Genomic DNA, 13,711 nt, shown 5'->3' on the forward strand with positions numbered 1-13,711 from the left:
ATTAGGCTTGGAGGTCTACAAAGACCAAACATCAAAGAAGATTGTTATTTATGAAAATTTTACATATTCCACATTCTGCAGCACCTGGGCACAGCAGTCCAGGTTTTGTGGGGAATGTGGGGATGTGCCTTTGGCTGGGCTGTGCCCTGACCTGCCCTCGGCTCCTCAGGGGGGAAAGACATTTAAAAAGTGTTTCCACCTTCGTGCCTTCCGCCCTGCTCAGGAGTGGGGAACCTGCAAGGAGAGCCCCAGTTGTCTCTGCGTTTCCTTTTCCTCGATTTCCAGCTGCAATCCAGAGGTGCACGGTGTAGGATGTGTTTCCTCAGTGTCCATTTCTTGCCTCTCTGTGCTGCCCAAAATGCTGTTCCTGCTCTGCAGCACAAAGAGTGAGGCTGAACCATTTCCTTTTCAGCGCCTTATTTTAATGCAAGACAAGCTTAACATTGGGGGTGTGCTTTTCTTTTAAAAGCATTTAATTAAAATAAATAAATAAATAAATAAATAAATTAAAAAAAAAAAAAAAAAAAAAAAAAAAAACACAAAAAAACCCCAGAGCTCTGCGTTGGCAGTTCCCTCTGTCCCCACATTTGATGGTTCCCTGTGATTGCACAAGGAGCCTCCTCCAGGTGGGACTTTCACAGTTCCAGCCCTTCCCACCCCATCCCTGGAGCCCTGAAATTCCCGGGATCTGCAGCCTGAGCTTGGGGTGAGTCCAGAAAACTCTTTGCTCGAGAGGGAAATCCAAGCTCTGGATGATGGGAGGAAACCCAACATCTGGAGCTGGGAGATGGGAGAGGGACCCTGGAGAAAACAACTGGGGTTGGATGAAGAAATTTGGGCTTCAAACCCATCTCCAGCTGCACTTTGTGGAGCAGTTTTTTATTTTTTTTTTCAGAGCTTTCCCCAAACCTCCCTCCTCCTGTTTAACCCTCCACACATCTGGGAGCTGGAGATGGGGGTTTCCTCCTCCTCCTTCCTCCTCTTTCCTCCTCCTCCTCACCCTCCCCAGCACAAACACACGGAGCAAAGCCGCCAGCTCTGTTTATTGAACACAAACAGGAGATAAAATAGTGGGGAAAAAAAAAAAAAAAAACCAACTAATTTTTTCACGCTCATTGGTGGGAAAGATTAAAATTATGCAAATCCTCGGCAGCGAGCTCGGCGCAGGAGATAAGGGGATGTTCAGAGTCAGCTGGCTGCCTGCTAATTCACTCATTGAAAACGAAATGAGCAGGAAAAATCCGCGAGAGCGAGCGGCGTCACCGGCCCCTCACGGCGCTGGGGTTTCTGTGCTCTGGGAGGGAGCTGAACAAAGAAAAACCTTTTTTTTTTAGTTTTATTTTATTATTTTGGAGGCGTGCAGGATCCATGCTGAGGTGTTCATGTGTCTGCCTGGGGAGCTCTGGGGTGCAGCATCTCCTTACCTTGGCCAGGGTGAACCTCCAGAGGTGTGCAGTGACCTGAAATCCCTTTGAGATGCTGGTTTTGGGGTGAATCAGGGGAAAATTGGCACCCTGATCCCTCCAGTTGGATTCCCTGAAATCCCCCTGAGGTGGTTCTGGGGGTGAATCAGGGGAAATTTACCACCTTGATCCTCCAGTTGGATTCCCTGACATCCCCCCGACATGATGTTCTAGGGATGAATCAGGTGAAATCTGCCCTCCTTGATCCCCCAGTTGGATTCTCTCAAATCCTCTGAGGTGGTTTTGGGGTGAATCAGGTGAAATCTGCCCCCCCTGATCCCCCAGTTGGGTTCCATAAGCAGAGCCAGGCTGGGAATTGAGTAGAGAAATCCCCAAACACGAGCAGTGCTGCTCTTGGGGCTTTGTCCTGCCCCACTGTGGCTCTGGGGGGGCTGCAGGGGGCAAGGTGGGCTCAGCAGGACATTCACTGGTGGGGTACAGAGGGTTCTGCACGGCAGGGGAAGGGCTGAGCCCCGAGTTTGGGATTCCCCAAACCATCCCAGGGCTGCAATGGAGGACCCAGAGCCCATTTCTCCCACCCAACTCTCCCACCCAACTCTTTCTTTCACCCATCTCTCCCCCCCATCATCTCCCCTGGCCTCACCTCCTTTGTAGTGGGAACCGAGTCCCGAAATTCCCCGCACGGGCAGGGGAATTAATTAATTTTTGCAAAGCAGCAGAGCTGTGGGGGTTTTCCCGGGATGAAAGGCCCGTGAGTGTGTCTGGGGAGGATCAGGGTGTGTTTGTGGTCAGGGGGAAGGGGGTGAAGCACCATCCCACTGCCCTCTGGCTCTGACTCAGCCCCGAGCTTTGGGGTAACTCCTTTAGACCAAGCTGAGCCTGCAGGGCTGGAGGGAATTGTGGCCACCTCTGCAGAGGTTTTAGGGTGAATTAGTGGGGGTTTTTTTGCTCACTTTGCCCAGCACAGGCTCCTTAGGCTGTGCATTTATCACTTGAGATCTCTCAAGGTGTTCCAGGCACGGGGGAGAGCAGAAACCCCCACAAACCCAAACCACCCAAAGCAGCTGAAGCTGCAAAAGGCACCCAGGAAATGATGACTGTTCATTGTGCTGGGAGAGAGGGGGACCCGCTGCCAGCCAGTGTTTTTGGAAGGGTTCGTCTCACTTCCTGTCAAATCAATATTTATTCACAAATCTATTTGTTTGCTTTTGTCATTGAAAACTCTTGTGGGCTTTTTTTTTTCTCTCTCTGTGTGTTGTGTGCGCATTGTTTTGTTCCCCTTGTGTATTTTTGGCTGCTCAGTGCTGGCACAGAGGGGGGGCAGCCACAGCCTTTCCTGGCTCCTCCAGCCCTTCCAGCTGCTTCTCCCAGCCCGTTCTGAGCCTCTTTTTTAGTGAGGTGGGACCTGCCTGGCAGCTCTGCCCTCCCTGCCTGGGCACGGCTCCCCCGCACACCCTTGGGCTGGGGAGGGTTTGACCTCAGTGAACGTGAGAGGTGTTTTTCCATTCCTGTGTTGTGGATCACGGCGGAGCAGGGCTGGGGAAGGGATCAGCCACCCCCCAAAATCCTGAGATCACAGAGTGGTTTGTGTTGGCAGGACATCAGAGCCTGTCCCATTCCATCCCCTGCCATGGGCAGGGACAATTCCTGCTGGCCCAGGGTGTCCCAAAAGCCTGGCCAGGGCTGGGGCAGGCACAGCTTTGGTCCTGCCTGACTCTCACTGTGCCCACCAACCTTCCCTTTTGCTTCCTTGGGCACTGCCATGGCTGGGGCAGCCCCAGCTTTGGTCCTGCCTGGCTCTCACCGTGCCCACCAACCTTCCCTTTTGTTTCTTTTCCATTTTACTGCCAGGGAAACAAAACCACGGCTGGAGCATCTCCCTCCTCTCTCCTCCTCCTCCTCCATCCCCTGGCTCACTCCTGGTGTCCGTCCTCTGCTCTTTGCTCCTTCTCTGCCCCTCCTCAGTGGTTTATTTGTGCTGCTGGTGCTCAGCATGGGCAGGGATGGGATGGGATAATGGGAATGGGGGTGGGGATGATGGGGATGAGGATGAGGATGAGGATGGGATGGGGATGGGATGGGGATGGGGATGGGGATAAGATGGGGTGGGATGAGGATAATGGAGATGGGGATGGGATGGGGATAATGGGATGAGGATGGGGATGATGGGGATGGGGATGAGGATGAGGATGGGATGGGGATGGGGATGGGGATGGGGATAATGGAATGGGGATGAGGATAATGGGGATGGGGATGGGATGGGGATAATGGGATGAGGATGGGGATAATGGGAATGGGGATGATGGGGATGAGGATAAGGATGGGGATGGGATGGGATGGGGATGAGGATGAGGATGAGGATAAGGATGGGGATGGGATGGAATGGGATGGGGATGAGGATGAGGATGGGATGGGATGGGGATGGGATGGGGATGAGATGGGGATAATGGGATGAGGATGGGGATAGGATGGGGATGGGATAAGGATGGGGATGGAGCACCTCTCCCTCCTCCCTGGCAGGGTCCAGGCTGCTCCTGCCCAGAGCTGCAGGGTGGGGATGGTGGGGACAGAGCTGCAGGTGGGATTGAACAGGGAATTTTAGCCCCAGCTGAGGACCTGCCACGCTCCAGGGCGCGGGGGAGAGCTTTGCCTCCTCCTGGGTTTGTCTGCTGAGCCCCCGGAGCTGGAATATTATTTATCTGCCCCCAGCCAAATCACGCAAAGCTAAATTGAGCTGTGGCAGGAGAAAGTGTGAAGCGTATTATTAGGAACAGGGAGCTCTTGTTCCACAGCTGCTGCTGCTGCCGCTGCTGCCGTTGGTAATTAATGTTTGAGGAATCGCAGATCTTCATTAGGAGAACAATTAGATTAACGAGAGAGCTCGAGCCGAGGCTGTAGTGGGAAAGGGCTGTGTGTGTGTGTGGGGGAAAGGCTTTAAAAACAAAATAAAATCCCTCCCTGGCACCCTGCCTCGCTGCTCCAGGGACGTGCTGATGCTCTGGGAGGCCCTGGGAGGAGACTGGGCTGTGTTATGGAAGGGGGGAAAGCAGCAATCCAGCATTGCCATAAATATTTCAGGCAGCCCAGCAGCCCCGGCTGGGCACAGCACAGGGTTATGAGCAGAGAGAGAGAGAGCTCTGGGCAGAGGCTGCTCAGGGCTCTGCAAGGTCCTGGCCTGGCATCGTTAAAAGCTTTAATTGGTGTCCTTGTTGCTGGAATCACTGACCCCTGCCAGGCCCTGGCTGAGGTGTCACCTGCAGGGCCTGGGCTTAACTCAGCCCAATAAACAGCCCTGGAGTTGAGGGATTTAAGATGTTTCTCAATAATATTCTTTCAGCAGGAGTAGTTTGGGGCTCCCCCCACCCCCTGTTTTCCTCCCCGTGCTGGGTCAGTCCCTGAACCTGCAGCAGCTTTGCCCCCACCCCAGCGAGGGGCTCAGAGCTGCCTGACGGGCAGGATGCAGCAGGAATTCACTCAGGATAAATGAACCGTTTAGGGAGGTTGTAAAAGCGCAGAAAGCACCGACAGAAGGGAGGGTGGGAGGTCAATCAGTGCCTCTCTCCGGCCCGAGGCAGCGCCGTGTGTTTGGAGGCAGATCCGTGCCTGGCCCTCCCAAAATCCTGCAGTGGTGGTGTCCCCATCCCTGGGCTGCTCCCTGCTCCCTGCCTTGGCCCCTCTGCTGCCTCAGCCCCTCCCAGGGGCAGCAGCAATGTCCTGTCCCTCTGGGGGATGCTCTGAGCCCCCCTCTGGACCAGGCACAGCCTGCCCAGGTCCTGCTGGAAAGGGATGGAATGGAGGCTTTTCATCTCTTCTGGTCTGAGGAAATTTAACCACAGAAAACTCTTGTTCCCCCTCAAGGTGGGAACCCCCAAGAGCTGCCAGCAGGTCTGAGCTGGTTCCACCTTCCAGACGAAGGTGTTGGGATGGGAACAAGAGGATCTTTGAGGTCCCTTCCAACCCAAACCACTCTGGGATTCTGAGGGGGGCACTCTGGGCCAGCCCCCAAAAGCAGAGTTGGGTTCGGGGTGTTGTAAATCCCAAAGGTGTTTGGGTGGCTCAGCTCCCACTCACCCAAATCTTCTCCCCTGGAAGTTTTGCCTTTCAGGGCACAGCAGATTTCTCCCTTTGCTAATTGATGGGGACAAAAAAAAAAAGTTGCATTTCCTGGCGGCTCCAGATGGTGCAGTGACAATAAAGGCATTTTCTGCAATATGGAGGTTTCTGCGTGTCCGAGGGAGAGATTTGTTGTTGGAGCTGTTCCTGCTTGGCTCAGAGCCCTGAGGATGGGCCAGTCACTCCTGAGAGCTGGATCAGGGTCTGGCTCAGGGTCTGGCTCAGGTCTGGCTCAGGTCTGGCTCAGGTCTGGTTAAGAGTCTGGCTCAGGGTCTGGCTCAGGTCTGGTTCAGGGTCTGGTTCAGGGTCTGGTTCAGGTCTGGCTCAGGTCAGGCTCAGGTCTGGCTCAGGTCTGGTTCAGGGTCTGGTTCAGGGTCTGGCTCAGGTCAGGCTCAGGTCTGGCTCAGGTCTGGTTCAGGGTCTGGTTCAGGGTCTGGTTCAGGGTCTGGCTCAGGTCTGGTTCAGGGTCTGGCTCAGGTCTGGCTCAGGGTCTGGCTCAGGTCTGGCTCAGGTCTGGCTCAGGTCTGGCTCAGAGTTTGGCTCAGGTCTGGCTCAGGTCTGGCTCAGGTCTGGCTCAGGTCTGGCTCAGAGTTTGGCTCAGGTCTGGCTCAGGTCTGGCTCAGGGTCTGGTTCAGAGTTTGGCTCAGGTCTGGCTCAGGATTTGGCTCAGGGTCTGGCTCAGGTCTGGCTCAGGTTTGTTTCAGGTCTGGTTCAGGGTCTGGCTCAGGTCTGGCTCAGGTCTGGTTCAGGGTCTGGCTCAGGTCTGGCTCAGGATTGGCTCAGGTTTGGCTCAGGGTCTGGCTCAGGTCTGGCTCAGGTCTGGTTCAGGGTCTGGTTGAGGTCTGGCTCAGGTCTGGCTCAGGGGAGCTCCTGGTGAACAAGAGGAGAAGAATCTGCTGCAGTGAGGAAATTCTCTGCCCTGCCCTGCCCTGCTGGACATGGAGGGCACCCAGCACCCTCCTCCCTGGCCAGGCACAGCCTGTGCATCCTCCTCACCTGCCCAGGAAATATTATTGCATGTTTAATTCATGGCACTGCAAAAAAAACATCGCCGGGAACGCTCCGCCAGCCTCAGAAAAATCTCCCTGCCTGATCCTTCTGGTGATTGACTGCTGCAAAGACACCGAGATGATCTCAGCAGCTTGTCAGAAAAAGCCCTTATGGTGGTTTAAAGTAAAACAGAAAACGACGTGCCAAAGCAGGTGGAGGCTCTCTGGATGGTGGGTAATGGGAAGGTTCTCCCGTGGTGCTCCCACGAGCTCCTTTTCCTGCAGCCTGGCTCCAGCAGGGATGGGATCAACCTCCAAATGCTTATAAATGTTTTAAGGCGCCTCTGCTGCGTGCCTGGTGTTCCTGGGCTGTGCCGGGGCTGTGCCTGGTGTTCCTGGGCTGTGCCTGGTGTTCCTGGGCTGTGCCTGGGCTGTGCCTGGGCTGTGCCTGGTGTTCCAGGGCTGTGCCTGGTGTTCTTGGGCTCTGCCTGGGCTGTTCCTGGTGTTCCTGGGCTGTTCCTGGGCTGTTCCTGGTGTTCCTGGGCTGTGCCTGGGCTGTTCCTGGTGTTCCTGGGCTGTGCCTGGGCTGTGCCTGGTGTTCCTGGGCTGTTCCTGGGCTGTTCCTGGGCTGTGCAGGGGCTGCTGTGTCCCAGTCACTGGGAGCAGCCACCTCTGGGCTGGGATATCTGGACCTGCAGCTGCTCAGAGCAGAAAAGGAGGAATCCCAGATCCAGCAGGAGCAAACTGGCTGGGTGAGATGAGAGCAGGCTGCCAGGCAGGGGCTGGAGCTCTGTGAGGATGGTGTTACTCCCAGTTTTCTGCCTCTTGGTTTTGCACCTTGTACAGAAGATGGAAATGGCAGCAGAGCCCTGCCCTGGCCGAGCTGCTCGCCCTGAAAGCCCCTGGCCTGTCCCCTCTGGGGGCTGCTGCACCTCAGTGGGGTTTGTGGGGCTGCAGTGGATGTGTGAGGGTGAATTCCTGGAGGCACCTGCTGCAGCTGGGGCTCTCTGCAAGGATGTGACAAGAGCCAGAGGCTTCCCCAGACCGACAGCCCGGAATTAAATCGGAGGGAAAAGCAAGAAGAGAGTGTGGACGTGGCTCCCTGACCCCAGTGCTGACCTTGGGCAGGCCCTGCCCAGTCTGTCCTGGTGTCTGCTGGTCTGCAGGGCTCCACCAGCCCGAGCACTGACCCAGCATCCTCCCAGCTTAGCTCTGAAACTCAGATGAGATCACGACAGCAAGTGATGGATGGGGGCTTTTGCTTTCTCTCCTCCTTTCCTAATCTCCCCTGGCTGGTGGGTCTGAGACACGGGATTCCTGCCAGAGCAGGGGAAGGGATTTGCTCATCTTCTGTCTTGCAAGCTCAAAACCAAATCCTCTTTGTGGAATTTAACCCCCTGGGTTGGGCTGGCAGGGCTGGAGCTCATGGGGAGGGGATGGGGATGGATGCTGGAGAGGAGGGGATGGATGTGAAGGGAAAGGGATGGATGTGAGGGGGAAGGGATGGATGCTGGAGAGGAGGGGATGGATGAGCTGAAGGGGAGGGATGGATGCTGGAGGGGAAGGCAGGAAGAGCTGAAGGCAGGATGGATGCTGGAGGGGAAGGGATGGATGCTGGAAGGGAAGGCGGGGTGAGCCCCAAAGGGGAGGCCCAGGAATGACATCCCAGGGGCTCCCCCTGAGCTGGCACTGGGATCCTGGAGTGGACAGGAGTCAGCAGTGCTGGTCCTGTGGGAGCCCCACTGCCCTGAGCCCCACAGGCAGCAGGGGGGACACAGAGTCCCCTAATGACCTTGATTAGCTCTCCTGGCTGGTCACTAATCAGCGAGCCGCGAGCCGCAGGGATGGATCCAGCTCCGCGCCGGGGACAAAAGCAAGACAAGCCTCTTGATCCTTCTTAGCGCGGCTCAGCAGCCCGGCCTCGCCTGCGGGATTTGCCTGCAGCCCCTGCAGCCCCTGCAGCCCCTCCAGGCCCTGCAGCCCCTGCATCCCCTGCATCCCCTGCAGCCCCTGCAGCCCTTCCAGCCCCTCCAGCCCCTGCAGCCCCTCCAGGCCCTGCTGCCCCTCCAGCCCCTGCAGCCCCTCCAGCCCCTCCAGGCCTTCCAGCCCCTCCAGCCCCTGCAGCCCCTGCAGCCCCTCCAGGCCCTGCTGCCCCTCCAGCCTCTGCAGCCCCTGCAGCCCCTCCAGCCCCTCCAGGCCTTCCAGCCCCTCCAGGCCCTGCAGCCCCTCCAGCCCCTGCAGCCCCTTCAGCCCTTCCAGCCCCTGCAGCCCTTCCAGCCCCTCCAGGCCCTGCAGCCCCTCCAGGCCCTCCAGCCCCTGCAGCCCCTCGCTGGGGCTCAGCCCAGCCTCTTCCAGGGGCTCTGAGGAGAGCAAACAGCTCATCATCAGCTTCTCCACAACGATTTCCATTTACCATCAAACAGCCATTAGGAGAAACTTTGCGTGTTTGCTCAGCTACTTTTATTTCCTGACATTTGTTTTTTTTTTTTGCTTTTGATTTCTGTCAGAAGCTGGCGATCATGGTTCTGGCAGTGATTCTGTCAGGAGCTGGTGGTGGTGGTTTGGGTAATTCTCTCTGTCAGGAGCTGGTGGTGGTGGTTTGGGCAGTGCTCTCTGTCAGGAGCTGGTGGTGGTTCTTTGGGAGGAGATGGTGGTGGATTGAGCAGTGATTTCTGTCAGGAGCTGATGTTGGTGGTTCTTTGGGAGGGGATGCTGGTGGTTTGGGCAGTGCACTCTGTCAGGAGCTGCTGGTGGTGGTTCTTTGGGAGGAGATGGTGGTGGTTTGAGCAGTGATTTCTGTCAGGAGCTGGTGGTGATGCTCTGGGAGGGGATGTTGGTAGTTCAGGCAGTGATTTCTGTCAGGAGCTGGTGCTGGTTCTCTGCCTGGGCTGGGGATGAGCCCTGGGCTGTGGCTCAGGGATGATTCTCCACCCGCCCGTGGCCAGCACTGCAGCCCGAGCCCCGAGGAGCTCCGGCCCGTCAGGCAGCTAAACCGGGGCTAATGATGAATGACTTCCTAAATAAATAAATAAAGCTCAGAGGCAGGGAGAGAGAAACGTGAAGCGTTGCCCTGAACCACAAGGCAATTTGGCTGACTGAGGTGCCTGGGGTTTGCTGGGGAGGGCTGAGGGAGGGGCTGTGCTGGTGTGGGGGCCACACAAACAGGGGAAGGGGATGGGGACTGAGGGCCTGGGGCACATCCTTCCCTTTGGGCACCCTGGAGGGGAGCCCAGCCCAGCCCAGCCCAGCCCAGCCCAGCCCAGCCCTGCTCCAGGAGGAGGCTCCTGGGATTTCTGCTCCATCTGGACTTTCAGCAGGGTCCCTCCAGGTCCTTTGGGGTCCTCTCTGGGCTGTGGCTGCAGCCCCCCAGGGCGTGGATGGGCTCAGCAGGGCCAGGGGAGCTGTGCCTCTTCTTCCTCTTCTTCTTCCTCTTCTTCCTCCTCTTCCTCCTCTTCCTCTTCTTCCTCCTCTTCCTCTTCCTCCTCCTCTTCCTCCTCTTCCTCCTCTCTTCCTCTTCCTCCTCTTCCTCCTCTTCCTCCTCTTCCTCCTCTTCCTCCTCTTCCTCCTCTTCCTCTTCCTCCTCCTCTTCCTCCTCTTCCTCCTCTTCCTCTTCTTCCTCCTCTTCTTCTTCCTCCTCTTCTTCCTCCTCTTCTTCCTCCTCTTCTTCCTCTTCTTCCTCTTCTTCCTCTTCTTCCTCTTCTTCCTCTTCTTCCTCTTCCTCCTCTTCTTCCTCCCCCTCTTCTTCCTCCTCCTCCTCCTCCTCATCCTCTCCGGGCTCTTTTCTCCTGCAGTGACCAACGGCTTAACCCTTGCTGTGCCATCACCCCCAAGGCACGGAGCAGCAGCTTTTGGAACCCCAAAATGTGTCTCAAAATGTGCCCCAAAATGTGCCCCAAAATGCCCCTTGTGCCTGTTGCTGGGCACTTCACGCACCTGGGAGGATCAGAAATGCCACAGAGGAAAATAAAAGAGAAGAGAGAGAAGCTCTGAGTGTGTTCGTGCAATCAAGGATCTGTCTCTGTGTGCCGTTTCCTCTGGTTCCCCACGTTGTAAAAAAGGGATAATTCTGTCATATTAAAGCAATTGGAGATCTGGGGATGAAAAGCAGCGAGTAGGACCGAGACAGGCCTGATCAAAGCTCTTTTTTTTTTTTTCCCCCTCCATCTGCGTTTGTTTCCCCACGGAAGATAATGCTCTGCCTCTTTCTTGTAAATATTTTTTTAAGATCTAAGAGAGTGGGTGATGAATAAACAGCCACGCTCCAGTCTGAGGGGTCTGTGCTCTGACTGTGTTTGCCAGACCCCCGGCCTGCCCTGGGGGAGCTGCATCCCAGCCCAGGGGAGAGAGAAACTGTGTCCAGCAGCTCTGGGGAGGGAGGCACTGACATGGAAATGCTCCATCACTTCATTGCTGTTTTTGGGGGCATCTTTTGAGGTCTGGTGGAGCTTGGTGTGGCTGCCCCAGCCCTGGCAGTGCCCCAGGCCGGGCTGGACAGAGCCCTGGTGCCCAGGGAGGGTCAGTCCTGATGGACAAAGTGACCCCTGAGCTCCATCCCTGAGCCCAAACCCCCCTGTGGTGGACCCATGGCAGGGGCTGTGCAGGGCCCCAGAGCTCCAGCTCTGCCCTTTGGCCCCTCCTCATCCCCCAGCCCCAACTGGGGGGTCCCTGGGGGGCTCCTGGGCCAGGTCCCTGTCCCAGCCCTGCCCAGGCTGGCCTTGCCAAGGACAGGGAGAGCAGCAAACTGGAATCGTGGGGCAGTGAATTCAAATTTCATCTCTGCCCTCCCCAGGGGAGGTGACAAATGAGCTGGTGGTTGTGCTAAAAGCTTTCCTTTCTCTCTTTAAAGAGGTTGCTGGGAGGAAATGAAGTGACCCACTGACCTCTGTTAATACTGAGCACAAACGGAGCCGGTGCTGCTGGAAGGAAGAGCCCTGAGTGCACCCTCTGCCTGCGAGGTGTTTGCTCCCATTGATGTGTCTAATGGGAGCAATTCTCCCACAGCAGCTGCTGGAAATGAAGATATTTAATCATCTCCTAGATCCGAGTGGAATTTATTTTTATTTTTTTTTCCAGAGAATTCCTTTAAAATCGCCCTTCTCCTTTCCACGGGCAGGTGGAACAGAAAAGAAGCCCAAGTGCTTTTTTTTTTTTAATTTATTTTTGGTGATTTTTTTGTGTGTGATTTTTTTTGGGGGGGTAATTTTTTGGGGGGTGATTTTTTTTTTTTTTTTTTTGTGATTTTTTTGGGTGATTTTTTTTTTGGGGGGGTGATTTTTTTTTTTTTTTTTTTGGTGATCTTTTGGGTGATTTTTTGGGGGGGTGATTTTTTTGTGTGATTTTTTTTTTTTTTTTTTTTTTTGCCGATTTTTTTTTTGCCGATTTTTTTTGCGATTTTTTTCCTCTTCCAACTTGTCACATCATAACAAACCTGAAATGAATTCACGGTCCCTCCCTCCTGGATTTTTTTCCAAACGCAGAGCAAATGTTTCAATTACCAGCTCGGTGGGGGCTGAGGACAAGCGACATATGGCAAAATGCTGCCCAGGGAGGTCGTGGACTCCCCATCCCTGCGAGTGTTCGAGGCTGTTCTGGGCTCTGGGCAGCCTGGGCTGGGGGAGGAAGGTGTCCCTGCCACTGACAGGTTGGAGCAGCAGGATTTTTAGGCTCCCCAAAAAACATTCTGTGTTTTATTGAAAGCCTTGCACAGCTCTGGCCCACCCCAGTGCCTGTCACTGTGCAGGCTCTGCCCTCCAGCAGCATTTCCCTCTTTCTCACCCAGGACCAAACCCCTCCTCCTGTATCCCCTGATGCCCAAAGCAGCTTAAGGGGAGTTTGGTGTCCAGCACCCTCTGAAATGGGACTTTGCTGGGGGGCAAAATCTTCAAAAAGCATCTTATTGGCTTAGGTTAAGTCCCTTTGACTCCCAGGGGAGCTTAAAGCTCTTAAGAAATGTGGGTGCTCCAGAGCCTTTCACCCTCTGTGCCTCTCCCCCGAGTCCTGGGAGCTGCTTCTTGCATTCTCAGTTTTATTATTTTTAAATAATGCCCTGCAAGCCCTTCAGTGCTTACACACGGCCTCGCTCAGAGCTGCAGATTAGGCAGCACACGGGAATGAATGTCTTACAGGAGCTCTTTTACTGTAAGAATTAATCTTATTCCTGAAATGTGACCGTATCTCGCACAAATCTGACCCCGCCGGGGGGGCCCTGCCTTCACTTAATTGCATTCTTTAGCCAGGATTGAGCTCTATTAGGTGGTTTGCCTGTGTTGCGGGGGGATGCTGTGCCAGGGGAGTTCAGTGAGGGTTTTGCAGGGCTGTGGACAGGAAAAGGGCCATTATGTTGGCTTGGCTGGTGCCAGGAGCTTGGCTGGGAGCTCTGAGCCAGGCCGGGCTGGGCAAACCTGCTCCAGGGAGCAGAGACAGGTAAGCTGTGCCCTGAGAGGGGACAGGATGGGTGACAGAGCCTTTGGGGTTTGATCTTTCACCAGAACAATCCCCCCCTGGGTTCCAGGCCTGTTGTTTGGGCTCCAGCAGGGAACTGCAGGGATGTGCAGGGCAGGGGGCTGTTCCCATTGCCAGGGGAGCAGAGCAGAGCAGCCCCTGCCCCAGGCTGCCCTCCCCAGCCCCAGGTGGATCCACATCCTATCCCCTGCCCCAGGCTGCCCTCCCCAGCCCCAGGTGGATCCACATCCTGTCTCAAACCCTCAGATTGGGGGGCAGGCACTGCTGGACCAGCTCTGAGGGATGAGTGGCTGGATTGGAGCTGACACAGCCTGATATCTCTGCCAGCACTTTGTGTCTCTGTCGAGGGCTCGGGGAGCACATCAGCACCGGAGTGGAAGTGTCACCCTCTGGCATCTCCTGCTCTAATCTTGGAGCTGTTGCTGCATCCCCTTTTCCAGACCTTCTCCATCCGAGCCCATTATTGCCATGAAAAGCCCTGCTGGGGGTGGGAGGGCGGCTCTGCCCAGGCTTCTATCTCTGCAGAAGACAGAAAATTCCCCTGGGACTCAGTTCCCTGCCTTCAGCTCCATCCTGGGGACACTTTGGGGACGTGCTGCAGGGAGCAGAGCAGGCTCTGGGCTGCTCTCAGCTCTGGAAGTGTCTCTCAGCTCTTTGGTGTCGTGTTTGGGGAGCACACGAGGCTCCAGGAGACGTTTGGTGGCATTTTTGGCACGGGTTGGG

General features: G+C 55.7%; 1 protein-coding gene across 1 annotated transcript in view; it reads left to right on the top strand.

The window, feature by feature from the left end:
- The first annotated feature begins 215 nt into the window (after positions 1-215).
- Positions 216-13,711, top strand: part of PTPRS (protein tyrosine phosphatase receptor type S) — a 114,488-nt gene continuing 100,992 nt past the window's right edge. Inside the window, exon 1 of the mRNA XM_083879766.1 lies at positions 216-706. The gene's annotated coding sequence lies outside the window, so the exon portion shown is untranslated. The remainder of the gene's footprint in view (positions 707-13,711) is intronic.

Source organism: Zosterops lateralis, assembly GCF_965231275.1.
Source record: "Zosterops lateralis genome assembly, chromosome: 29".
NCBI classification, from domain to species: Eukaryota; Metazoa; Chordata; class Aves; order Passeriformes; family Zosteropidae; genus Zosterops; species Zosterops lateralis.